Source organism: Protopterus annectens, chromosome 4.part0, assembly GCF_019279795.1.
Source record: "Protopterus annectens isolate FY-2018-M chromosome 4.part0, PAN1.0, whole genome shotgun sequence".
Taxonomy (NCBI): Eukaryota; Metazoa; Chordata; order Ceratodontiformes; family Protopteridae; genus Protopterus; species Protopterus annectens.
The window spans coordinates 483902912-483930107 of NC_056733.1; positions in this window are offsets into that span (position 1 = coordinate 483902912).

Genomic DNA, 27196 nt, shown 5'->3' on the forward strand with positions numbered 1-27196 from the left:
TAGACAGCTGTGGCTTTGCACCTATTTATTAAATGAATCAGGAGGAAATTGGTAGATGATAAAGCAAGAAAGGGAGAAGATGACGCAGAAGATTAGACACAAGGATTGCCTTAAGGTACGAAAGGGAGAGTGGTGTTAGGGGAGGGGAATATTTTTGTAGGGGAAAGTGAACTTTTTTTATTTATGAAGAAGAGGAAATATCAAGGGCACGTATACAAACATAAAACTCAAACTCAGACTTGCAGGTATTCTAACAAAGGTTTGGGAGGACAGTGGAGGGACACAGATATAGAGATGGTAGACAAGTAGTGTTGGGGATAGCCGGACAATGAACAAGGAATGGGGAATGACACGTAAGGGAGAGAAAATACCAGGATGGAAATAAAGTAGGGTTCTGGAATAGTTGGATGCAATGCTTGTCCAAAGGGCAATGAATTTTAGCATCATTAACAGGGGTAACTAATGCCATGAGCCAGTTGCTCTCCCGGTGGCCCAATGAGTAGGGCCTGCTGATCACAAAATTCCAAAGGTTCTGCCTGAAGGGGTTCAAATTACATAAGTGGCCATTTCCCACCATACTTCAGCAGGCAGCAGCCTTCATAATCGATAATGGGAGACCAAGTGGACCTCTATGGACTGCTGTCAGAAGAAGATCATTCACCCCTCCTGAGAAGCATCCATAAATGGCAATAGCAACCCCCTGCAGTCACTTCCAGCAATATAATCATTGTCCCCTTGTTGACAGGCTGCACTGGTGTGTCCTAAGAGACTTTGGCTGGTAAGGACCAAGGTGTGCATGGCATCACTTCTTCCTCCTCTCTTCAACAACTGGATCTACAGAAAAATTACAAAAATTTAAAGGAAAAAAAAAAAGAAAAACAATTACACACATATGGCAGAAACACAGGTGATAATTTATAGTGGAATGGCATAGAGGTCATACACACTTCATTGCCAAAAGTGTGTCTCCTACCTTACCTTCTGTGACATCCTGCTTATGCTAAGCTCATACCTCTTCTGGAAAGCTAACCTCAGTATATAGTTAGAACAGTTAAGATACCACAAGACCATAGTACTACTAAAGAAAAAACATTTAAAGTTAATTTATGTTTGCCTCTCCTTAAGCTTTGTCTGCTACTGTAGAATCAAGTAAGGCTGGCATCATAACAGGTCATTCTAGAAATGCCAGCAATGCTTAATATAGTGGGTAACTCTAGTGGCATTACTCACTGTCATGGCAAGCTCATGTTAGGCATTCAGTTTCTGCAAGGCCCCATCATATTGACCTTGGGTGCACACCTGAAACACCCTGTGCAGGAGGAATAAGAAACTCTTGTCCATCCTAGCTCATGAAACTTAAACTCTGGATTCCACAGCACCTGCAATACCCAGAGTGACTCATGTAGGTCTGTTCAGTGAGGAAAATGTTAGTCCCATTCTCATGGAAGACCATTCGTATGTCAGATGTCACTCACCATAAGATTGCACCATGGCACTACTGCATCTCCCTAGCACTGCACTTTGGCACTATGAATAGTTTTTGTGCTGCACTGTGGTGCTAGAGGCATAGACATACCATGTGAATGTGCATTATGGTTGTCCGCATGACATGCATTCATGTTTGGGTACTGCAATGTCCTGTGGCAGCAATTCAGAAGCAGTGGTACTGTCGCTCGTTCATCTCTAACACATATAACAAGAAGGCTGGGGTTTTGTTTAGATGCTTTAATACATAAAAATACATCAGGATGGATAGCAGCAGCATAAAATATGATCAAACTAGTTAACAGACAGACCTTACATACATACATGCTTACATCTCAACTGATGTCAACAAAAAGTCCAAAACTTATAACGTAATCTGTTTTAAAACAATAAATAACCTGTATTTAACTCATTTTACAGGCCACACCTGTTTAGTATTTTATACATTGTGAAAAATAGGTTAAAAGAAGAATAGTTTAATCAGTATACTAATTAGGTCTCAGTGAAACATCCATACATACTTATATGAAGAAGTGACATTTTTCTTATGGATTGTTAAATTATTGCCTTTCTTTTTGTACTATAGTCATCTTTCAAGGTGTAAATTTAGGTACTGCCTCTTTTGTAAATGTAGGCATTTGTTTTGATCTATTGTAAATATATTCTTAATAAAATACTTGTACACAGTATTGTTACTTTTAAAAAAGGTTTTATTATTAATATGATTTTATGACCTGTAAAATGAGTTAAATACAGGTTATTTATTGTAGAGCTTTTAAAAGCATATTTTAATTGTTGTTTGGGTCCTTCCTGCTGACAAGGAACTTTATCAGTTTGTTTGCTTTCTTTGGTTTGTTGACTACTGGAGCAGGTTTAGGTGCTTCTAACATAACGGATGGCAGCCAAGCTGGTGCAACCAGAAAGACTCAATGCATCTACGTGGTTTCAAATCAAAGATTATTGACAATGGACATGGAGCATTATGCACTGCATATTGTTTCACTAATGGTTGATATAAACAACTTGGATAAAGACATTAAATTAGACCTTGATTTTACCAGATACAAATTTATGGACTGGATGACATTATTGAAGAAAGTAATGAAGAGTTCACCAGTGTAGGACCAAGACGGAGTAATAGACTGAAAGGTTCTTCTAGAAATAATGCCAGTACTAGTAATTTTAAGTATTTCAAAGGAAATTATTGAGTTAAAGAGTTATGTTAGGAAAAACCAACTAACTCACAATGTTAACCTCACTAACAATAGTGACTGTTTACCTAATATGAGGTTGTCAAGTGTGTTTAAACAGCATCAATGGTATTTTATATAATGATGACAACAATTTTTAACCATTGATGTTATTTAATGATGCCTGTTATGTACTACATCCTGTTCAGAGGATCAGAACTTATTAATTCTACATCTGATTTTCTTAAATTTACATCAAAATTTTCAACCACTATGGCTGATTTTGAGAAAGAATGTGAACTGTTAAGATCATTCAGATGGGATTGAACCACCAACCATTGAGACAGGTAACTTAATAATTACACTTATACATTTATTCATTTTTAACCACACCTGTTTAGTATTTGAAACATCCATACATACTTATATGAAGAAGTGACATTTTTCTTATGGATTGTTAAATTATTGCCTTTCTTTTTGTACTATAGTCATCTTTCAAGGTGTAAATTTGTAAATGTAGGCATTTGTTTTGATCTATTGTAAATATATTCCTGGTAGTACAGAAGTTTTGGTTTTATTATTAATATGATTTTATGACCTGTAAAATGAGTTATATACAGGTTATTTATTGTTTTAAAACAGATTACGTTATAAGTTTTGGACTTTTAGAGCTTTTAAAAGCATAGTGATGTATGAACACATTGTTTGTTTTATCAGTTTGTTTGGCTTACTACAAAATGGCAGTCAGGCTCACATGTACTCAGTATTTATACACTTGTGCAAGCCCTTAGATAGCTTCTTAAAGGTATATACACACATATTGATCTACATCCTCCCTCCTAAAAAGATTGCCCATTATACAAAACAATATCAGAGACAGACATGCATTAGTATATACAATGGAAATTAAACACAATGTTCATGTTCAAGTTGCTTCGTATCTGCTACAGGGTTTAGAGATTTGACCATGTCTTGTAACATAACACTCTGGATCAAACTTAGTAACAGGGACTGTCTGTGGTATACAACTCATAACAGCAACTTCTGGATTTATCATAGGAACAGGAATGTCCTCTGGAATTTCCTCTGGAATTGGAACACCGGACGACTCACACTGAGATAAAGAGTCTTTCTCACAGGCTATGTACTGTGGTATATGCTCACACACTGGTCTCAAATGTTTGAGATTCCACCTAAAAACTGCTCCTTCTGATTCCACAATGTACTATCTTGACTCTGGCCCAATATTCTGCATGACACCAATCTGATCATAACCTTTGGAAGTCTGCATCCTTACCATTTCTCCTTCTCATAATGGATTGAGCAGTTTGCTGGTCTTATCATAGTAGGACTTCTGGGTTATGTGTTTCTTCACAGATTGGCTTACATTGATCTGTTGTTCTTGACACATGGAACCAACAATTGACCAGTGATTGGTAATGTGGTTCTGGTTTGCCTCTGCAGAAGTCTCTGAGCAGGTGAACCAAGATGTTTATCATGAGGAATATTTCTGAGATTCAAGAGATTCAGGAAAACATCACTATTATCTTGTTTTGACTTCTCTAGTAACTGTTTTGCACTTTGCACTGTGAGTTCTGCCAAACCATTTGACTGCGGGTACTCTGGACTACTTGTGACATGAGTAAAGTCCCATTCCTCAGAAAATCTTTTGAACTGTTGGCTTGTACACTGCGTGCCATTGTCAGAAATAACTTTATGTGGACTACTATGAACAGCACAATAATGTTTCATCTTAGTAATAACACTACTGGATGCTAGGTTGGGAAGTAGGTCAATCTCGAACCAACTGGAGTAAGAGTCTACTAATACTAAATAATGTTGACCATTCCACTCAAAGATGTCAGTGGCTGCTGTCGACCAAGGTAGTTCCAGCATTTGATTAAGCTGAAGTGGTTCCTTCTGTTGATGTGGCTTTGTACTATTACACACTGAACAAGATAAAAGTGCACTCTCAATATCCTGTGACATAGATGGCAAAAATGCTAGGTCCCTCGCCTTTCTTTTGGTAGATTCGACTCCTGGGTTACCACGATGCAAGATAGTACTTCTGGTTGCAAGGACTTTGGAACAATCACTTTTGGAGCTGTCATAATGATACGTTTGTCAGCAAAATCTCATCTCTGTATGGAAAATACAGTTGCACTTCTTGAGGTAAACTAGATTGCTTTGACATCCATCCTTGATGGATAAAGTGGTTGAGCCTTTGTAAAACTGGATCTGGGGCTGTGTGAACTCTTGACTCATTAAGACATGTAGAAGAAACATTTCTCACTTCCATGACTTCAAAATCAAGGTTCTTTTTCCTGTGCTGTTCTGTGGTATTTTTGGGCAATCTGGACAATGTACCAGCAAGATAAAGAAGTTTGCCTTTCTTGTAGACAAGATTGAAATTGTACTTTTGCAATCTCAGCATCATGCATTGCAGTCGGGCTGGAGCTGAATGCATAGGCTTTCTCAAGATAGTGACTAATGGTTGGTGGTTTGTTTCAATCTGGATAGGTCTATCACACACATTCAAACATGCAAACACAATTGCCAAAAGCTGTTTCTCTATCTGGGCATACTGCATCTCAGTTTGGGTAAGAGTTATCAAAGCATAGGTTGATCCTCTTGTAGAATGACTGCACCTAAACCAAATTTTGAAGCATCACAAGAAAGTGTTACTGGCTTGTGAACATCATAGTATCTGAGTGTAAGTGGACTAGCAACTCTGTGTTTCAGGACTTCAAATGCTCTTTGGTTTTGCTCTAACCAAGACCAAGATATATATTTACGTGTCAGCTCTCTGACTGGTGCTGATAGTTGGCTCAAGTCTGGAATGAACTTGCCTAAGTATTTGACCATGCCAAGAAAACGTTGTAGGCCTTGAACATTGTCTGGTGCTGGCATCTCGAGAATGGCTGTTTTGAAGGGTCTGGTCCTAGGCCTGTACTTGTAAATAAATGACCAACATAAGTAACTTCTTGTACCTTGAACTTGCATTTCTGTGCATTGAGCTTAAGATTCACTTGACGTGCCTTTCTAGAAATTTTCTGAGGTTTCTGTCATGTTTGGCTTCATCACAACCTCCTACCAGTATGTCATCTACTATAATGGCACAAGGAATCCCAGAAAAAATTTGCACCATTGTTCGTTGAAAGACTTCACTTGCAGAATTTATCTCAAATGGCATTCTCAAAAATCTGTACCTGCCAAACAGAGTACTAAAAGTAGTGAGCAATGATGATTTTTTTTTGTCAAGCTGAATTTCAAAAATGAACTCGTTGCATCTAAGACAGAAAAAATAGTGGCACTTGGCATCAAGACTGCGACTTCTTTGACTGTGTGAATTGGATGATGAGGTCTTTTTAATGCTTTGTTCAAATCTCATGGGTCAATACATATTCTGATGTCATCTGAGCTTTCCTTATGAGCTACCACCATGGAAGATAGACATTCAGTTGGAGTTTCAACTGGACAAATCACACTTTGTCACACTATTTTTATCTAGCTTAGCTTTGACTCTGTCCTGCATGGCTATTGGAACTTTTTGTGCTGGCCTGATAACTGGAATGACCTCTGGGCCTAACATCATGGAGTACAAAACTGGAAGTTTGCCTAGTTTGTCTTGGAACAGATCAGCATAGGTAGAAAAAATGTACTGAGCAAAATTAGAGCAGTGGTCTTTTAAGCTAACATGATGGACCTCCGTATTAAATGAAAGCAGTCCCATTTTCAAGCTGTCTCTGAGCCCTGATAATGAATGGACATGTCTCTTGACCACATAAAATAACAAGTCGTAGCTTCTTCCAGCAGAGTAACATGAAAGCACTACTGAGCCTTCGGTTTGAATTTCTTCATCGCCATAAGCAACAAACTTTGCACACCTTACCAAATCAAGCCTTTCTCCTTTACATACTCTGGCAAATGTTTCTGCTGACATAACATTGCACTTGGAACCTGTATCAACTTTGAGCTACATGAGTTTGCCATTTATCTGAACAATAGAAAATACCTCATTCTTTGCCCTTAAATCTACTGCATTGACAGTTTCATGAAGTACTGACACACCATCAACATAAAGACTAGAGTTGCCACTGTCTAACTGATCAACTCGTTTCTTGAAATGTTCCCTTCTAATAAAAGAATGTGGGCCTTTTGATTTACAAAATCTTTTGAAATTATTCCATTTTTTGCATTTGTGGGATTGTTGACCAAAAGCTAAACATTTTCCCTTTTAGATTCATGATTACCACCACAGTTACGACAGTTGGCAATGAAAGTGGGATGGGGCCCATGCTTTGAGTTTGCTGACTCACTCTTATGCTTCACTGAGACTGCACGAAGTCTGGAATTTGCTTGAAAGTTCTGGGGTTTACCAGTGAGTGTTGCAGGGGTTACAGCTGCTATGTGCTTGGGCGTGTTTCTTTTAACAACTTGCTGCATACTATAAACATGAGCTTTATCACTGCATTCTGGAGCTGTTCTCATTTGTAAGCATGTTTGTGTGCTTTTCTGTGAGCTCATATATCTGACAAACCTCAATGGCCTTATTCAAAGTTAAATCTTTGTTACGAAGCAAAATCTTTCTCACAGCATCATCTTTTATACTACACACAAGCCTGTCTTTTATCAACTCATCCCTTAAGTCACCAAATCTGCACGATTTTGCTTTATTTCTTAGGTCAGTTACACAGTATATGCTGCAAAAGTTTCAACAGGTTTTGGATTCCTTGTGTGAAATGTGCCTTTCCATTGTAACATTTGTCTGGGGGTTACACATTTCTCTAAATTTACGTTTTAAGCACTCAGGTTCCTCCCTTGACTCAGTCGGTACAACAATATGATGTTTTCCTCCCTTTCCAGTATAGATAGTAGGTGCATACACAAATCAGCGTTCCCTTTCTATGGCTTCTGACGCAGCTAAATTAAGTAGAATAAATGCCTTTGTACAGTCATCTTTATCAGAAAATGCAGCCTGTATGAAAATGTTGTACTCTTGCTCAAACACTCACCAATTTTCAGCAATATTACTGTCAAATCAAACAAAAGTGTATTGGGTTTTTGAAATCCATCTACCATGCCCACAAAGTATACAAAAACACTGAAAATATGTTCTTGTAATTATGTACAAACAACCTGATATGTTTTTATTGTAATAACATTCATATGTACAGTAAACTCTTTGAGATACTGTCCCCGGGATTCATGAAGCTTGTGCCAGGCACACACATAGCGTAGGCGTTATAACGCCAAATATGGCTGCCGAGCAGTTCAGGTACGATCCAATTCCACGTTCACTACCGGCGTACGCCAGATCTGCGCATCCCCCGGCATAGGTATGCAAATCACCCCATTTGCAGTGTTGCACCATGCAAATGAAGGCATATAGTGATTCATGAAGTGGTGCAGGCATAGCGTAAGCCCACGGAAATGTAAACCAAAAAACACGGTTTACATTTTCCCAAACATAACATCGGAGCTATGGAAGAGGGCCAGACCCAGGTATCACAACGTGAACATATTCCAATGGTGAAATACACAGCCAATGGCATAAGAAAAGATGCATAACACATAAATAACAACATTTAATGTCATGCCCACAGTAACGCACAGCAGAACCACAGGGCATGTGTGTGGAAGCTGTAACATAAAGAAATAATATAAAAATGTCATAAAATCGCAACGTAATAGAAAGCAGGTTTACAGCATAACACACAATGGTAGGCATGGAGCACCACAACCAAGCTGCAAGGGTTGCTAAGGGCTTGCGATAGTGTTCGGCGCGGTAACTATGAATTAGTAGTCAATGTCATGCAAATGAGGGAGATAATACTGAATCGCAAATGTCCCGCCGGAGGAAGGTTGTACCATACGGCGCAGTGGTATAACACCGAGGAGTGGCTCAGAGGAGATAAATGACATCAGCAGAGGGGTGTGCCACTGTAGCAGTAAGCACATTGGAGCATTGCAAATCTGGCCTGTCCGTTGCTAAGCAAAGCTGCAGGATAGGGGTGGGGAGGAATCGTTTAGCTGAGAGCACACATGGTGGCCAAAAGTGCAAGTGTATGAGGATGAAAAGGTGCCTGAAACCCAGTAATCGGACGCACGCACCGCAAACAATAGCAGAAACAGGAAGGTCAGGGGAAGAAAAGGAAATGCGGAAGTAGGGTAATTGGAGTACTAATGAGCAATCAACAACAATCAACCCACGAAGGCCAATCGATGGCAGCTGACAAGTCAGCTTGCAGAAACCTGCAAAACAGGATAGGGGAGGCATGTGAATGCAAAGAAAGGAGGGGAGGTATTGGATTGCAAAGATAGGAGACCTGACACAGCAGAGCAAAGCAAACCAACAGCAGACTGGCAGTAGCACACATAACGCAAGATACGCCAGGTCCAGGAAAGCACAAATGAAAGTAGGCTGCAGGATGCACACCAGAAAATGGTAGGGGCAACATGCAGAAATGTAAAGGGAAGGTCAAGAGGTAATCCATGACAGGCAAATGTAATTCAACACCAAAGGCACCACAATAGTAGTTCCGGCAGTAAAACACATAATTTAACCTGTAGCTACGAACGTACATACACACCCTATGACATCATCGGTGTTCACAGCACAATAGTATAAAGTGTGTAAGCACCCAACACACACCTGTGTATTCCCAAACACCGCACCATAGGTGTAAACACACAGGGAACTTTTAAAATGTACATGTTGGGAGCTGCCATAGCTGTGATTCATCAGCATGTGTTAGAGACTGATGGTGTTGTGGAGGATGATGCCGACAACCACCGCAGGCCTCGGAGGAGAAGGAGAGTGTTCAGACCAAGGGTTACTTACCAGGGGCTACATGACCTGGATATAGTAGAGCGTTACAGGGTGGACAGGGACATTGTACAGCAAATAGTGGAGCTATGCCGGCCACGCCTGAGTACCAGAAACAACAGAGGGGAACCCATACCAGTGGACACGAAGGTATGTGTAAGCTTGCGAATACTGGCCACAGGTACCTTTCAAAGGCCAACTGGAGATATAATGGGTATCTCACAGGCATCAGCATCCAGGGTACTACACCAGTTCCTGGATGCCATGTTACCACATGCCAATGAGCAGATATAATTCCCCAGAACTTAGGAGGAGTTGGCCAGCAATATGCACCACTTCCACCATGTGGCACAATACCCGGAGGTACTGGGTGCGATAGACTGCACGCACATACAAATCAAGTCACCACCCAGTGAGCAGGGTATGCGCTACATAAACTGCAAGGGATTCCACTCCATCAACTGCCAGGTCGTGTGCAATGCCCAGGGCATTATCATGGATGTGTGTGCTGGCAGCCCTGGAAGCTACCATGACTCCCATATCTGGCATGCTTCACAGCTGTATCAGGTTTCTGTCAGGGGGGACATCCCACATGGCCATCTCATGGGGGATGCTGGCTATGCAAAGGAGCCGTGGATGATGACTCCCATCAGAAATGCACACACACCCATGCAAGAACGCCATAATGAGGCACACACACAAACCAGAATCATCATAGAGCGTGTGTTCGGGATGCTGAAATCACGGTTCCGGTGCTTGGATACATCTGGTGGAGCCTTGCAGTACTCTCCAGGCACGTATGCCCACATCGTCATAGTATGTGCCATGCTACATAATATGATCCTGCGGAAGCAGCTGCAGCAGGGACAAAATGGTGAAGGCCCACATAGCCCACCGCAACTGCCAAGGCCAGTACAGGCACAGAGGGATTCAGACCATGAACACACTGTGTCAGCCCCAGTAAGCAGACGGAGGCATGCCCAATATGCCTACGCCTTGGCAAAGAGGGAACGTATAGCACATACTCTGACCGTGTAGGCCCCTACGGACTGACACCTCTCCACCTGCACACACAGTAAAATGGATGGCACACAAACATGACCACCTGTAAATTGTAATGTATAGGTGGCCCAATGTGTGACTCCTACATAGGCAGCCCTCAAACATTGTAAACACAACAGCCAGTGGAACACGGAATGCCAACACCTGAACAGTACATGAGTCTTACAGCATATGGTGGTGCTGTGTGCCTGTCACGTTCTCCGCCAGATATATATATATATATATATATATATATATAAATATAGATATAGATATATATATATATATATATATATATATATATATATATATATATATATATATATATATATATATATATATATATATATATATATATAGATATATATAGATATATATATATATATATAGATATATATATATATATATATATATATATATATATATATATATATATATGTACACATATGCATATATATAATACAGATAGAAAGGGCAATAGAGGGATATATGGTGATATAGATGGATTCAGCGATATCTGCAAATTGAATAGATAGTTCAACGACATTCATAACATCTTGGAGGTACAAATAAATAGGATACCACCAACCATGGAATGTGTAACATACCAACATGCGTAACCACGAGGCTGAAAGACCAATAGAACACAGTACCGGAACAGTACATCCGCGAGTAATAGTATGATGATACGAAGGGACAGTTAGTCACCGATGCCGGTGTCACAGTCCACGTAGGTACTGTGTCAACTGTGTCTGTGAGTGCCGTAGTCTGTGTAAGTGTGCGTTGAGGGTGCCGTGTGCATGTCTGTGTGACTGTAATGTGTGTGTGTGTCCGCAACATGTGTATGTTGGTGCCAAGTCAGAGGCAGATCAGTATGGTAGGTGTGGGTATAGCTAGCTGTAGGCATACGGTTACTACCTGTACCACAGTAGGAGGGACATCCCCACCCTGGGCAGGTGTGTCCTGACATAAAACAGTACAAAGGGCAAATGTCCGAGATGGTAGGACATAAATATGTCCCATATATAATGTAACAGTCATATTTAATAGTTATGCCTGTATGTAAGAAACTTAAATGTTACATGCAATATGATAAGCCAAAGTCACACAACAATAGGTATGTAGTGAGGATAAAAGTATGTGCTACCTGTGTACTGACCGTGGCTACGTGTTGGCCTGTAAACACCACTTTGTGTCCCGCAAGTGTCCAACAATGACCATATGAAAAGGTGGCAACCCATGGCAAACAGGCTCTTTTAACAACACAACCACAATGACTGCAAATATCTGGGACAGAAATACAAGGGATAGCTGTCACTTACACATATCCCCTGATATATCACTGCAATTACAGAGGTGTACAAGTAGCAAGCTCACCTGCAGACGATATAGAAATCAATTAACAATGGCCCAACATACAATCCCATAACATAAGTCTACTAACTGTTAGCTCCCCAATTAGGGACGGAGCCCACACACATATATACGGATTATGTAGAAATGCAAAGCCCACAAACCGTATATGTTACGTACAACCACCGACATCCCCCACACTGGAAACTAAAGCAATACAATCTGTAATAGCAGCACAAACATGCAGTCAGCCAATTACATCTGCAGAACCATCAACATACTGTGTGAGAGACACAATTAAAGGCGACATGCAAAATTGCAGGCGTTGTATAATGGAACAAACAGCCATGTTACAGGTTTTGATTGCAATACTCCGTTATCAGACGTCAGGATGACAGGTACACCCACATGTTGAACCAAATACTCTACCTGTCACACACAATCCACGGGGGACATGAATCCAAACTATACCTGTCTCCATGTATAGCAGTTGCAGTTACACATAACAAAACACAATACAGACCATCTCCCCAAAGGTAGGGCAAATAGGCAATGCCCAGGTGGAGAATCCAATTATACCCCACTGTTGCCGCGTAATTGGTGAATGGAGTAGCTGCACAGCTGATATGCAGGTAATTAGTCACTCAGGAACACCAATTGGTGGGAAGAATCCACATGTTTCAGGTATCGACATATATAAGGATGACTAGCCAGACATTCAAACCGTATGCTCATACCGAATAACAGTTGAAACACTGTGAGAGAGATAGAAACTAAATGCCGTAACGACAACAAGGTATGTAGAATGCCCACTATGTAAGGTTATGCATAGCATGATCTGTATTAATTAGTTTTACTGTATGTATAGCCTGGTTTGCATTAATTAAACGTGTCCGCAATGCATGAAGTGGGGAAAGGTATTTATGTAGTGATGTCTTGCTGAGCATACTAACGCTTGTAGAATCTGTGCGTCCAGCAGTGGGACATAAGGTACACAGCACAGACACCACAAGGGATGCTACATGAGGCCATTAAACAGAACAATGCCATACAACCCGCCGTCAGTGGTAGGGTATGTCCAACAAGGACGTGCCATAGCAGGGGATAGTATATGTTGATATACTGTCACAGCACGCATGTGTATGGGGATATAACGTTAATGACATATGTAAGGTGGTCCCACTGAGCAAGTATGCTTTGCATTATGGGATACTATGTGACATATGTGTAATGTATAGTATTATAGGTAGATATGACAGATATTCTACACAGCATAACAGGCATATCATGCATACCACAGGTATCATCTATTGGTATGTACAGTAACAGGATACATATGGCCTGTAGGTATGGGACATAGTAATAGCATGATAGCTAATCTAAATGGAAGGGCTACCAAGTAACCATGCACAAAGGACATGTAGTAGCTGCACAGGTGCATTGTGGGGTACTATGCAGTCTGGCAAGTCCATGTGTAAGCACAACTACAGTGTTCACACTAGTGGCACCTCTCCAGGGTAGTGTCCTGTGAAGAGCAGAGCCAGGTGTCACCTGCACCACTGCACAGTACAGCCACTGCAGTGATCCCAGGCCTACATGTGTCTCCCAACCACCAAGGGAGGTATCACATGAACAGTGCTACTGAGTGTCCCTGCATGATGTACATAGGACTTATGTTTCACAGCATGGTGAGTGTCTGGTTTGGGAATGTAACCCAGAAGCACATCCCACTCATTGTGGCGTGTGTGCACATATCCATGAGCATGTTGCTCACAGTGGCCTCTGCTTATGTTGCGTATGAGGAGTATATCCATCAATAATGTTGTGGACATGGGCCCTGTCTGATCAGCATAGGTAACCCCTGAGTATGTAGTATGCAAATGTGTACAGATGTGGTGTCCGTAGTGCAGCCGCATATTTAAACTGTCAGATCTCAGTAAACATCATGACGTGTTAATGTTGTGGCATGTAAAGCTGTAGCTGTTGTGTAAGGTACACCCTAAATGGGGTGGTGTACCCTTGAATGTGTGTAGATGTCTTGAGTGCAGAGGTACAATGGGTGCCTATGTACCACTTACACACCCAGTACAGATAGGTGTGGCCACGTAGGAAGATATCCACGCCACAGTGGCAATACGGTAACCACATGAGTGGGTGTGACATATGTGTGTCCTGCAAACATGTACAATGTGATATGTATATAGGGGACTACCATCCATGTGATAGTCAGTGGGTGAATGGTGTAATGCAAAGGTGATGTGCATGCACCTTGTGTCATGCAGCTTGATGCCATGATAGTCATATTATGTATCTGTCACAGCGACACCCGTATGGTCGGAGTCAGTATCAGCTGGTGGAGCAATCATGGCACTTGGTATGTAGGGGTTCGAAACCTAGGCAGGGAAAGTCCCCTGTGCCAGCCTGTTCCGCAGGGAAGCATATACTGAACATGAGGGGCCCTATGACTGAGGACCGTGGTATGCCAAATGTACCTGACATGAAGTAGGTACTATGGTATGCTGGCCTCACTGTGTGTCCTGTCCATGAGCCACATAGCATAACATCCTGAGACACAGGGTATGATGTGCAGGTGGATGTGTATGTTGTCAATACCAGAATGGGGAATGGTGCTGAAAGGCAATGAGAGGACAATGTAGGATGTGTGGACTCCCGTACCATCAGCAGCCGCCCTGGTAACTGTATGAAAGGAGTCCACCATGTGTAGGGGCCATGCTCTGGACTTAACAAGCCCAACCCGGGTGGCAACAGAGGACGGGAGCCCAACAATGTCTCTGAGAATGACGTCCTTGATGATGTGCCCCATAGCCATGCAGAACAGTCCAGTCAGGGGTGTAGGACTATAGTCCCACACGTGCAATGTGGTGCCACCTGAGTGTAGTGTGATAAATGCTGCTGTGTGCCATTCAGAGGCTACAATGTCTGAAACAAGGCTATTACTGAATATGGTGGCCTAGTGGGGAGACATGTAATTCAGAGGTTGGTGGACATCACAGCCTGGGACGTTGGAAGGTGACATGGGGCCAGTGTCCCAGGACATATAGAGTGTAGGTCAGTACTGTGTAGGTGTGACCACAGGGACACCACAATGTTCATGTATGGATTGCGGCCCTGTAGTGAGTGAGAGGGTGTACTGTCAGCATTGAATCCATCCTCCAGCATGTTGCCAACAATACCTGGGTCTGCAATGTTCCTGAGTGACTGTTCTATGTGACAGCAGATGTGGGTGTTGCCATCAAATACTGACATACCACCATAATGCCTGGTGGTACACCCCAGAATGTGTGGCAGTCATGTTTACGTAGCTAGTCTTGGAGTATGTGATGAGGGACCCTGTGGCCCCACCACGGCTGACCAGTGAGCCACACCACACATGGGAATGTACACCACTGTGCAACAGCCTACACCTGTTGTTGTACATCATATGTCCGTGGAACATGACCACCACAGTGACGTCTGTTATCTGGTGTGTACCATCATGGCTCTGTGTGGAATAGCATGATCCATGCAGTTGTGTACATGCTAATTAAGTGCACTGGGGTATGTGTCAGCATTTGTATGTGCATTGTCCATCTGCACGGGTGTCATGATGTTAACAACCGCTGTCAGCAGATGTGTGTAGTAGGTGTTGTAGTACACATGTACTGTGTATGCTGTGATGGGTGTGTTGCCAGGATGTGGCTAACAAGGTAGATTAGCATATGTTCGGAATCCACCAATGAGGGGATAACCCCAAGTGTGTAACACCAGTCACATGGTGGTACCACCTGTAAGGGGTAATGGCTATGCATGGATGTGCGATACCAGCCTTCACAATCCACACCTCCACTATGCAGCATGCTGTCTACCTTGCAGAAGGACATTTGCTATACCATGATGATGGACATGTTACATGTCCATATCCTGATCTATATGACATATGTCATGGACAGCCACCGTCCAGCCATATATGTGACATACTCCCACCATACCATGCAACCCTGTCCATCAAAGCTGCAGATGTCATCCCAGTCATACATGGTGTGATGGCCGCATGGTAGATGTACTACAGCTGACTGGATCAGTAATGTGGCACTGATGCAGCTTGCGGTGGCACAATGGCCATATGTAACAGCATGGAAACCGTGCCCACACATGCTATGGTTGATGACCATCCCTGCGAATGTCGTCTGACTATCCTTTGTCCCATGTCTATCACATGTGTAATACAGATGATCCGTGTCAGGATGTTTAACAGTTGTACAGTGCTGTGTAGATGTCTATGACAAAACACATGCATGTACAGGTGTCCATGCGTATGTGTGCATTGTCACTGCTCAAGTCCATTACGGCTGTGTCTGTGTTGATATGTGACATATACACAGCATCCAGGTCAACAGTAGTACTGTGGACACATCGAGGCATGTGCAGATAGGTAAGAACACAAGTTCAGGCAAATAGTCATGCCCACAGCAAGACAGCATTTACATGGAGTATGAACACTGTAATGAGGTGACACACATATATGGTGATGATATCCAATGCATAATGTGTGTGACATGTGTGACACAAACACGTCAGTCATGTCTGTGTCATGATGCTTTGCAAAGATAACTGTGCAGATACAGTAGATGTTATAGAAATGTATGTGCAGCAGTATCTCTGTACATCTCTGAAACTGTGACCTGTCACCATCATATGTTTTACAGATAATGCCCCGTACACGCCTCCCAGCATACACCCACCAGGAGGATGATGTCCTCATCCCACAGCTCCATGACAACTATGACTTGTTGTTCAGCCATGTGCCACAGCATGCCCAGCAGCGGGATGACCTGTGGCAGGATCTACGCAGGAGGGTGAACGATGTGGGTGGCCACAACTGCACCTACCAGCAGGTGCGCAGACACTGCACGGACCTGATATGACATGCAAAACAGCATGCCACTGCAATCACCAGGGAACAAGGTGGAACAGGTGATGGGCCACCAATCCAGCCCCCACTCACACACACCGAGGAGCTACTGGCCAGTCTGGGGACACCCAGGGAACAGCATCCAGAAACACTAGCTGCCATCGTGGAGGTGGGTGTCTCCCAACCAATGAGCCTGGAGTTGCCTGGTAAGTCAGTAATGCACATATGGCTATTATATCCCATGAAGTTGCATGTGTCACTGTACATTATGTAAAGTAACAACATATGCCAGGTATGTGGACGCACATGCTGCATACTACAGTATGCTACGTTGTGTATGCACACATGTGCATACTATATGCTATTACACAGGTGAATGTCTTCACATGCACAGTGCAACCTGTGGCTGTCATACAGTCATGGATAATGTTCATACTGGTGTGTCACCCCTATACAGGTACCTCTGGCATGCCGCACAGACATGAGTCCATTGCAGGTGAGACTGTCATCAGTATCAGGCATGTTACAGTGTAGATCTATTTGCCATGTGGCCAGTTGACACTCGCACACCTGATGTTTGTTCCAGTCACGATATGCACGTCGCACCACCATGCATTTACACACGCCACCCATGTGCAATATATACAAATGTAATGATACACAGACTTGAAACCACAGTACTTGTCAATGCGACATGTGTGGTCAGCTGTGCATACAACAGTGGAGGTGTTCTACAATGGAGGCATATGTAATATGCATTGGAACAACATGTGTGGTACGCACACAGTACCACACAGTGAGCTGTGATATGGGCAGCCCACAAGTGTCACCATTATGTCATATGCCCCTGCATTGGGTGCACACATTGTGATGTGCCACCTGACATGTCCCAGACATGTAGTGTTCTGTCTGCAATATTGTCACACTATCACATGACCTATAGCCCACATACCAAACATACAACCCGTTGTCTGCATAGCCCTGTGGATTGTGACATATCTGACATGTATGGGTGTATGTCATATGGGACCACACAGACATGTGGAGTAGATGCCCATCACACAAAATTGGCCAACACATGTGCACACATGGTCATGGGGGATGGCCAGAGACATGTAGCCACACAGTACTTGGGATGTGTATACACCCTGTTGCACATTGTCCACACATGGTCCAATTATAGTCTTAGTTGACCAATTATACAGTTGATGTGGTACACTGGACAACCTAAAAGCCTGTGCACAGCTACTGGAGGTGTCACTGAAGTCTACCATATACGATCTGTCAAACATCACAATTGTGTTGCAGTTATGGCTATGAAATGTGTACATATTATGCATTCTACAGCAACATACATGCCTCATGTTGCCATGCAATGGCACAGTGTCTGTACTTCACACTGTATAGCAATGTAGATGGCTCACACTACCCTCCCATGCTCATGCACATTTGCTAAACATGCATTCTATCTGTAGGGCATGCACACAACACTGCAATGTGAAGCCCATTATGATGCTGTACATGTGTCAGGACACCATTGTGTCATACATGTATGCATGTTAATGCACATGTCAGCAGATTACATGTCAAGGTCACGTCAGCCATGTGTACTGTTATCCTGTTCTGGGCCACATGGTGTATCACAGGGATGCATGCATACTACCATGAATGTGTGAACTGCATGGCTACTGATATGACACCTGCTTGCTGTAGTGTGCACCCCAGGGAGGTATGCTTACTAACACTATTAATGTCTGAGCTGCATGCCCTCTGCTGTATCACAGGCATGCTGCATGCCATCTGACAAATCACATGCATGGTGTGTCTGTGTGTGTCTGTGTGTGTCTCTGTGTGTGTGTGTGTGTGTCTGTGTGTGTGTGTGTGTGTGTGTGTGTGTGTGTGTCTGTGTGTGTCAGTGTGTGCGTGTGTGTGTGTGTGTGTGTGTGTGTGTGTGTGTGTGTGTGTGTGTGTGTGTGTGTGTGTGTGTGTGTGTGTGTGTGTGTGTGTCTGTGTGTGTGTCTGTGTCTGTGTCTATTGTACTTTACAGTATTTCTTTGCATTCACAGGTGATGTAGATGCGTTAACCTCCTGCGGTCCATCTGATGTTAGTGTCCCCACAGATACTAGCGGTGATGAACATATGCATCAGGTACAGGCAGGGTTGTCAGGGGCTGAATCTGTGCCAATGGTTACCATCCCAGCTATGTCCCCCTCTTCCCCGCACACAGTTCTGCTGCCAACACATACCGCATCACCGGTGGCCATAGAGGAAGGACAGTCAGCGTCTGTTGGCGTGGAACAGGAACATGTGGTGGCTACAGAAGGTGTGTCTACACACCATGGTGTCAGTGTAATGACTGCAGATGCACCACACAGGCATGTGGCCGGTGCTGCTCGTAGGAGGACCTCTGACAGACATGCACCTGCAGGACAGAGCGCAGCAGCTGGTATCACCAGACGCATGTTCCAGACTGTAATGGCGGCACAGGCATGTGCTGAATGGCAGAACAGAGAAGGGCAGAGGCTGCAGAGGGCTGCTATCCATACCCTAAATGACAGCATCCAGGCATTGGCAAATGCTCAACAGCAGATTGCTAATGTTCTGGATAGGCGACTAGGTGAAATGGTCGGAATCCTTGACCGAGGCATGGCAATCCACGAGCAGGAGCTGTCTGTGCTGGAACACCTGGTAGGAGTGAGGCATAGGCCATTTGGACGTAGGCCAGCAACACCACCTAGTGTAGGTCGATGTGACCGTGCCACCTCACATGCCCGCTCCCATAGTGCCGGTAGCAGTAGCAGTGCAGCTGCTGCTGCGCTGTCAACACCAGGACACAGCAGGCCATATGGACGTGGCCCTGGACAGTCTCAGCGGGAACATGTTTCCAGCTGACATGTGTAGTTGGACAGTAGCCACTCTGTACCTCCACCTGGTAGTGCCCGTGCAACCCCAGGCAGGCACAGGTCACGTGGCCGTGGACGGACACAGTGAGCTGTACAACCTGCTCTGTACAATCTGGGGCTGTCAGTTATACCCCGTGTAGGCCTCACAAGTGACAGAACTGTGTACACACATACACGCACACAGCAAACACAACTGTAGGGCTCCACAACATCCACATGCATTCTGCACAGATATGTCCAGTCAACTCACCGGCCGTTACACACACACATGATGTTATCCATTGGTGCAGCCTATGCCCCTGGCAAACATATCACCCTGTGCATATGAAGAAGCCTGTGCCGCATCCCTGTCATCCACACCATCGGTGCAGGGTTATGCAAAAATATTCTGATGCACAGGGTGAACAGCATAGTGAGAGGTGTATGCAATACCTGTGTATGCATAGTGAGGGATGTGTATGTTGCAGTGGTTGTGTGTGAATACTGAGTTGTGTATGTGACATAGGTTGTGTACTGTCGACATGCACCAGTCACACCATGTAGTGCAGGTGCAGCATGCATTGTGATGTGTTCACGGTATGTGTCTCTGTTACATCTGTAGCACCATGTTGGTTGTGATGCCCTGGGTCCCTCCTATGGTGTACTTGCATGTGCCTACAGGTAGCAGTGTTTGCAGTCCCCCACGTGTAACTGTGGAGTACACACAGGCACGTCTGGCAATAATAGCATGCTACATGTACCCTCATCCTGACTGTTGGACACACAAACATGACACAGATGTCCACACATATACTGCACCTGATGCATGTGGTCGGTGCCACAGGCTACACTGGACAGAAACGTGACATACATAGCAGGACACATTACAGGTATGGTGACATGGTGCAGGTGTTGTACACAGCGGCCTGGCCAATGATGATGTGAGGTGTCATTTGGTAGCTGGAGGCCACACTGTGCAGCAGTAGGACTCGTAACAGTACGTGAACATGGCCGCAGTCACGGGGTGTACACCACTATAATGCACACCCCATAGTGTGCAGCTGGGGACCCTTGCCTGTGTGGTCATCACCCTCACAGTACTATGCACCCACACAAAGTGTCACAGAGAAGGGACATGCACAGGTAGCCAGTATGGCTGGGACCTATGGCATCAACAGGGTTGTGCATTGCATCACCATTACGGGTTAGTCAACACGTGGGGCCAGTGATAATTTCCCACCGTATATTAGCATACACACTCACACCAAGCACCAGACATACATACAGACATACACACACTGTGGTGACCACACATGTGTATACGGACAGCCGATGTGTGTGATGCACATCACCGGTGAACATTATGATTCCCACACTGATGTATGTACAGTCCTCTACAATGACGTACAGGTATGTGTAGCAACTGGGACATATTCCCCGCGATATGTAGCATCCCTGGTCACACATTCGGACACACATGGCAGTGCTGGGAATGATACACCAGCCATATGATGACACGTTTGCGGGACATGCAGTGGTATTGATTGCATTATGTGTACCAATGCTATATCTGGCAAATGTGCTGCTATATACACACGGGAGGTTGTAGGTGTTACAGGTGCCATATGACATATAGTTGTTAACACCTAACCGCTGTGTATGCATTATGTCAGCACCGTCACGTAACAGCGACATAGCGTACAGTTAGCACATGGCATGCTAGGATGGTGTGTGACACAACTGTGAGCCACCCCCTGCACACATATATCTAGATAGGTGGTTCACCACGTTATGTACACACATCCCTCCATACGTGCTGTTTGTATGTCACCGTATACAGATGTCAAGGATGGGTCTGCATTGCGTCTGCATGTCGTAGGTAGGTGCAACTATGTTATGGATATCGGCCATTGCACATGCATGTTTGCTGCATGCACAGTACAGATGTCATATGTGTCTCCTGTTGCCATGTTTGTATGCATTGCTATTGTTGGACATGTGTGTTGACATACATAACACATGGACTGCGGTATGATGTCATGGGTGTCACAGGCAACCAGTACAAGGGTATGTGTCCCGGTCAACACTGCTACCCCCTGTAGTGTGAGCATTCAACAGACATGGGCCCACCTTCAATTCGCATGTGTAGCATTGATTAGGCCAGTGTTATGCATGAGGTACATCAAAGGCCATGTATGTAAGTGTTGTGTGTGCAGTCCATGCACACATCCACACAATCACATGTATGACGTACCCAGATGTGTGTTCATTGGTGTACAGCAACAGTCAGGTGTCACAGCTGTGTAAGGGCCATGGTATGTCTTGAGCTGACCTGTTCATGTATACTGGTATCATTGCAATGCATAACACCTGTTGGATCCCTGTTGGTACGTGTGTCCTCTGCACAGCTGGTGTACACCGCTGTACAGCCCAGTGGTCATGTGTCACATGGTGTTGTGGGACCATAAGGCTGTGTAGTGCTGCACCAACGACATGGTGCTGACTTGACAGCTACAGTGTACACTGCAGTGTGTACGTGTGTGACCTGCACCTGTGACAGCTGTGATGGCAGCTGTGTGTGTACAGGTCACTGCATGTGTGACCACCCTGTGCGTGAGGGCAGTTATACCTTACTGTGCCCTTTTGTGTGTACACTCCATCTGCATGCAAGATTGCCCTTTGCAACTGCTAAGTGTGTGAGCATGCCCAGTATGCCGTTGTGTAGATGGACGCACAGTACATTCCACACTGCGCCCCTCTGTGATTAGACTCCATGTGCATGCAAGATGGCCCTTTGCAACAGCTAAGTGTGTGAGCATGCGCAGTATGCCATTGTGTAGATGGACACACAGTACATTCCACACTGCGCCCCTCCGTGATTAGACTCCGTGTGCATGCAAGATGGCCCTTTGCAACAGCTAAGTGTGTGAGCATGCCCAGTACGCCGTTGTGTAGATGGACACACAGTACATTCCACACTGCGCCCCTCCGTGATTAGACTCGGTGTGCATGCAAGATGGCCCTTTGCAACAGCTAAGTGTGTGAGCATGCCCAATACGCCATTGTGTAGATGGACACACAGTACATTCCAAACAGACGTGTGATACTAAGTGTGTGGGCATGGCCATTGACATCCTGTATAGCCATGGTGGTCATCCAGGCACCAGATGTCCAAATTCAATGTCACGATAGATGCCTACATTGAACACACTTGTTGCTCTCTCGAAGGGTGTACTGTCTGTGGTGCATCCTGTATCTATTCAGTGTTGTTGTGCTCCGTAGATATTTAGTTGGCCCGTTGACAGCACTGGCGTGTTTGTGTACGTCTACCTTGGGATGGTAATATGCTTTCAGACTGCTCACTCTCTAAATATTCCCTATCGGCATCTTTGCCTTTGCGGATGATGTCACCCACCTAGAAGTATACCTCTGGGAGTGCTGTGTTCAGTAATCCCGGTAGCGCTTTCTGTAAATGCGTAATGCTGTAGTGTGTTAGAGTAGGTAGGTGTATGTTCAACTCCCGGCCCTTCCAGGTGTGTGTGTGTGTTTCCAGCTGCCTGGGGACACAGTAATGCTTTTAGATGCCTCACAACACATACATTCCCTATCGGCATCTTTGCCTTTGCGGATGATGTCACCCACCTAGAAGTATGCCTCTGAGAGTGCTGTGTTCAGTAATCTCGGTAGAGTGTTCTGTAAATGCGTAATGCTGTAGTGTGTTAGAGTAGGTAGGTGTGTGTTCAACTCCCGGCCCTTCCAAGTGTGGGTGTGTGTGTGTGTGTGCGTGTGTTTCCAGCTGCCTGGGGACACAGTAATGCTTTTATATGCCTCACAACACATACATTCCCTATCGGCGTCTTTGCCTTTGCGGATGATGTCACCCACCTAGAAGTATGCCTCTGAGAGTGCTGTGTTCAGTAATCTCGTAGCGTTCTGTAAATGCGTAATGCTGTAGTGTGTTAGAGTAGGTAGGTGTGTGTTCAACTCCCGGCCCTTCCAAGTGTGTGTGTGTGTGTGTGTGCGCGTGTGTTTCCAGCTGCCTGAGGACACAGTAATGCTTTTAGATGCCTCACAACACATACATTCCCTGTTGGAGTCTTTGCCTCTGTGGATGATGTCACCCACCTAGAAGTATGCCTCTGAGAGTGCTGTGCTCATTAATCTCGGTAGCGCGTTCTGTAAATGCGTAATGCTGTAGTGTGTTAGAGTAGGTAGGTGTGTGTTCAGCTCCCGGCCCTTCCAAGTGTGTGTGTGTGCGTGTGTTTCCAGCTGCCTGGGGACACAGTAATGCTTTTAGATGCCTCACAACACATACATTCCCTATCGGCGTCTTTGCCTTTGCTGATGATGTCACCCACCTAGAAGTATGCCTCTGGGAGTGTTGTGTTCAGTAGTCTCGGTAGCATGTTCTGTAAATGCTTCATGCTGTAGTGTGATAAGGTAGTTAGGTGTCAGTTCAATTCCCAGGCCTGCCAGATGTGTGTGTGTGTGTGCATGCTCCCATCCGCCTGGGGACTCAGGTTATGCTTTTAGGCGCTTCGCAACACAGATGTATCCTGCTGCCGTCTTTGTCTTTGCGGATGTTGACACGCACCTAGTAGAATGCCTGTGTGTCTGCTGTGTTTAGTAGTCTCGGTAGCGTGTTCTGTAAATGCGTCATGCTATAGTGTGATAGGGTAGTCATGTGTAGGTTCGATTACCATCCCTGCCACATGTGTGTGTGTGCATGTCTGTATCTCTCTCTCTCTTTATATATATATATATATATATATATATATATATATATATATATATATATATATATATATATATATATATATAAAATCTATTTTCTGCCCATAACCCTGCTCTTGCATGGACAGCTGACTGTTTCATGTATCACATATTTGCATAGCTTTCACATACCAATGGGGTATGTTGCAACTCCCAACATTGTCCATGCAATGTCCGTGTTACGGGCGGTGTTACACGCCCTTACAGGTGTTTGCTGTATATCTTGGCAGACATCTATCCTTGCTGTACTCTCACTGTACTCGTACACGCCAGAGGCTTCATGTATCATGGCCTAGTTTTGATGTGTGTATGTCTATTTGTGCTGTGTGCATGGCTGTGGGTATGTTCCAGTATCATCATATGTAAAGGTGACAGCCCTAAAAGTTCTTCATGTAGACTGCTGTGTCATTTGACATGTCAGCACATACCTGCGGACAGTACTGCACGTCCTACTGCAGCGCATTTCATACCTTCTGCGTTATCTTGCAGTCGATATTGCTGTTTCCTCACACATGTATCTGTTTCTGTTCATACCACTCCACCTCCTAGAGCAAGTTGCTGGACAAGGCCTTATCTGATAGTGGGACACATAAGGGCAGTATTGACATGTTGCTCTTACAAACGTAAATAGTTGACACAATAATAGGTTTTGCATTAGTATGGCTTTTCTGTCGGATTTGGTGTCTTAAGCACATGTTTGTCATTATTTCATGTCTTCAGTTATCATGGAAGTGCCAGAATGTTACTGTTACGTGGAACACACCAAACATATGAGGCAGAACTCTGCACATTCATCATAAATCTGTACAGTTGCGGAGTATGTGTCTGTAACAAAATATCAACTTTCTGACACCAATGCACACACTGTATGGCGGCATCACTGGCCACATGCCATTACATTTATATTGCAGGACACACCCACCCAGACAGTTGTATTCCTCACACAGGCCAACAGCTGCTTATCCACACTAATTGGTCTATCATGTACTGTATGTGTGCGCCGGTATTTGCGCTTTCTGTCAGTGGCAGAGCTCACGTACATGTCTGGGGGACTGGACATTGTTACGGTGACACTGCATGACACCCTGAGAGACACATTACGTTTGTGTCTATAAACCTTCCACATTTACATTCACAGGGCATACGTTGTCATTCACACTTGTCGGTGTACATGCGTGTGACTTGTACATGTTTTCTCATTTGTCCTGATGTCTTTCTTCTCACCTGTCCACCTAGTATCACTAGTTCTGTACATGTATTTTGGACAGGTTACCTTCATACCCCTAACCTGTACACATTATGGGTAAACGCCCTGATGTTTGACCTTGTTACATTTGTCATAGTGATGTGCCTTTCTGGTAAATTGCTGGCAAGGCATTATGGACTGTGCGGTAGATAATAGTGACTGACATTTCCATTACATCATTAGTAACACTCATAACATCCGTATTCATGGGTACACCAGTATTCTCACAATGTTCTGACTTTGTCTGGGGTATATCTAATATAGTCCCTATTTGTATTTCATGTACTATGCCTTAGTGCAGCTGTGTTATTCTGATAGTTTGCCAGTTATGGGTACCATCTTGGTCGTACGCATGTCCATCCATGATAATCGCCTACATGACACTGATATAGGGCCCTACATATTGCCAAAATGGTTTCTGCAATATCCAGTGGATGGTTTGCCCCATTATTGAGAATATAGGCGTGTGCTATACCTACATCACTCCCACGGGGCGGGCCTATGAAATCCCTGCCAAACAACACCTAGGCCCATTTCTGCATACCCATGATTCCCATACCTGACAACCCTCTACAGTACCCATTACACATGTTTAATGTGTGCGTTACTGAAGTGTGGAGACACTTATATGCACTCCCTACTCTCCGGATATCAGTTCGTACGTCATACATTCTATCGACACATGTGTCATCACCCTTGCACCTGATACTGTTGCATGTACAGCTATTTCGTATTTGCTGCGGTCACTTGTTTTGCGTCAATGTCGGTTGACACTACATATGATTCAATTTCTGGAGTCCTGCAATGGACACCTATCTGCATGTTTAAAGTGTAGAACTTGCTGGACTGTCACTTTCTGGCCAATGTTTTTGAATGCTGTGGTTTATTCACCTTTCCTGCATGTCTGTTTGTCTACCCATATTAGATATAACGTCGCCTATTTATGTACATATGTCATATCTACAGGGCATAAGTCTGTTGTGTATACATATATACATGTACAATCCTCATTTCATAACTTGCTTTGGTTTACGTCTGTGGATTATGTGTATACACATATATCTATATCCATACCATACCTTTCCACTATACAGATTGTCACAGAGTGTACAGCTGCTTGCCCCTTTATCTTCGCTGTGTTTTACATAAACCTGTGTCTATTTGGCAATGTAGTGGCATTTCATTTGAGACTTACGGTGGGGATTTCTGGCAAGCAGTTCAGGTTACGACTGCATATCCTTCAGAGAATCCATGCTACTGACACACCCGTTATTCTATCCACTTTCTATGTTTGTTCTGGCACATATCTGGGGTTTGTCCCTATTTGTACCGGTAGTTTGCATGGCTTCGTCCGGTTTCATACTTTACGAGGTTAACGGGTTTGAGCCATGTATAACTAACGTGGGGGAAACAGCATTCATTTAATATGCTGTGAGCAGATCACACACACACAGGCGCACTTGCATTTCCTTATTGTGGGTTAC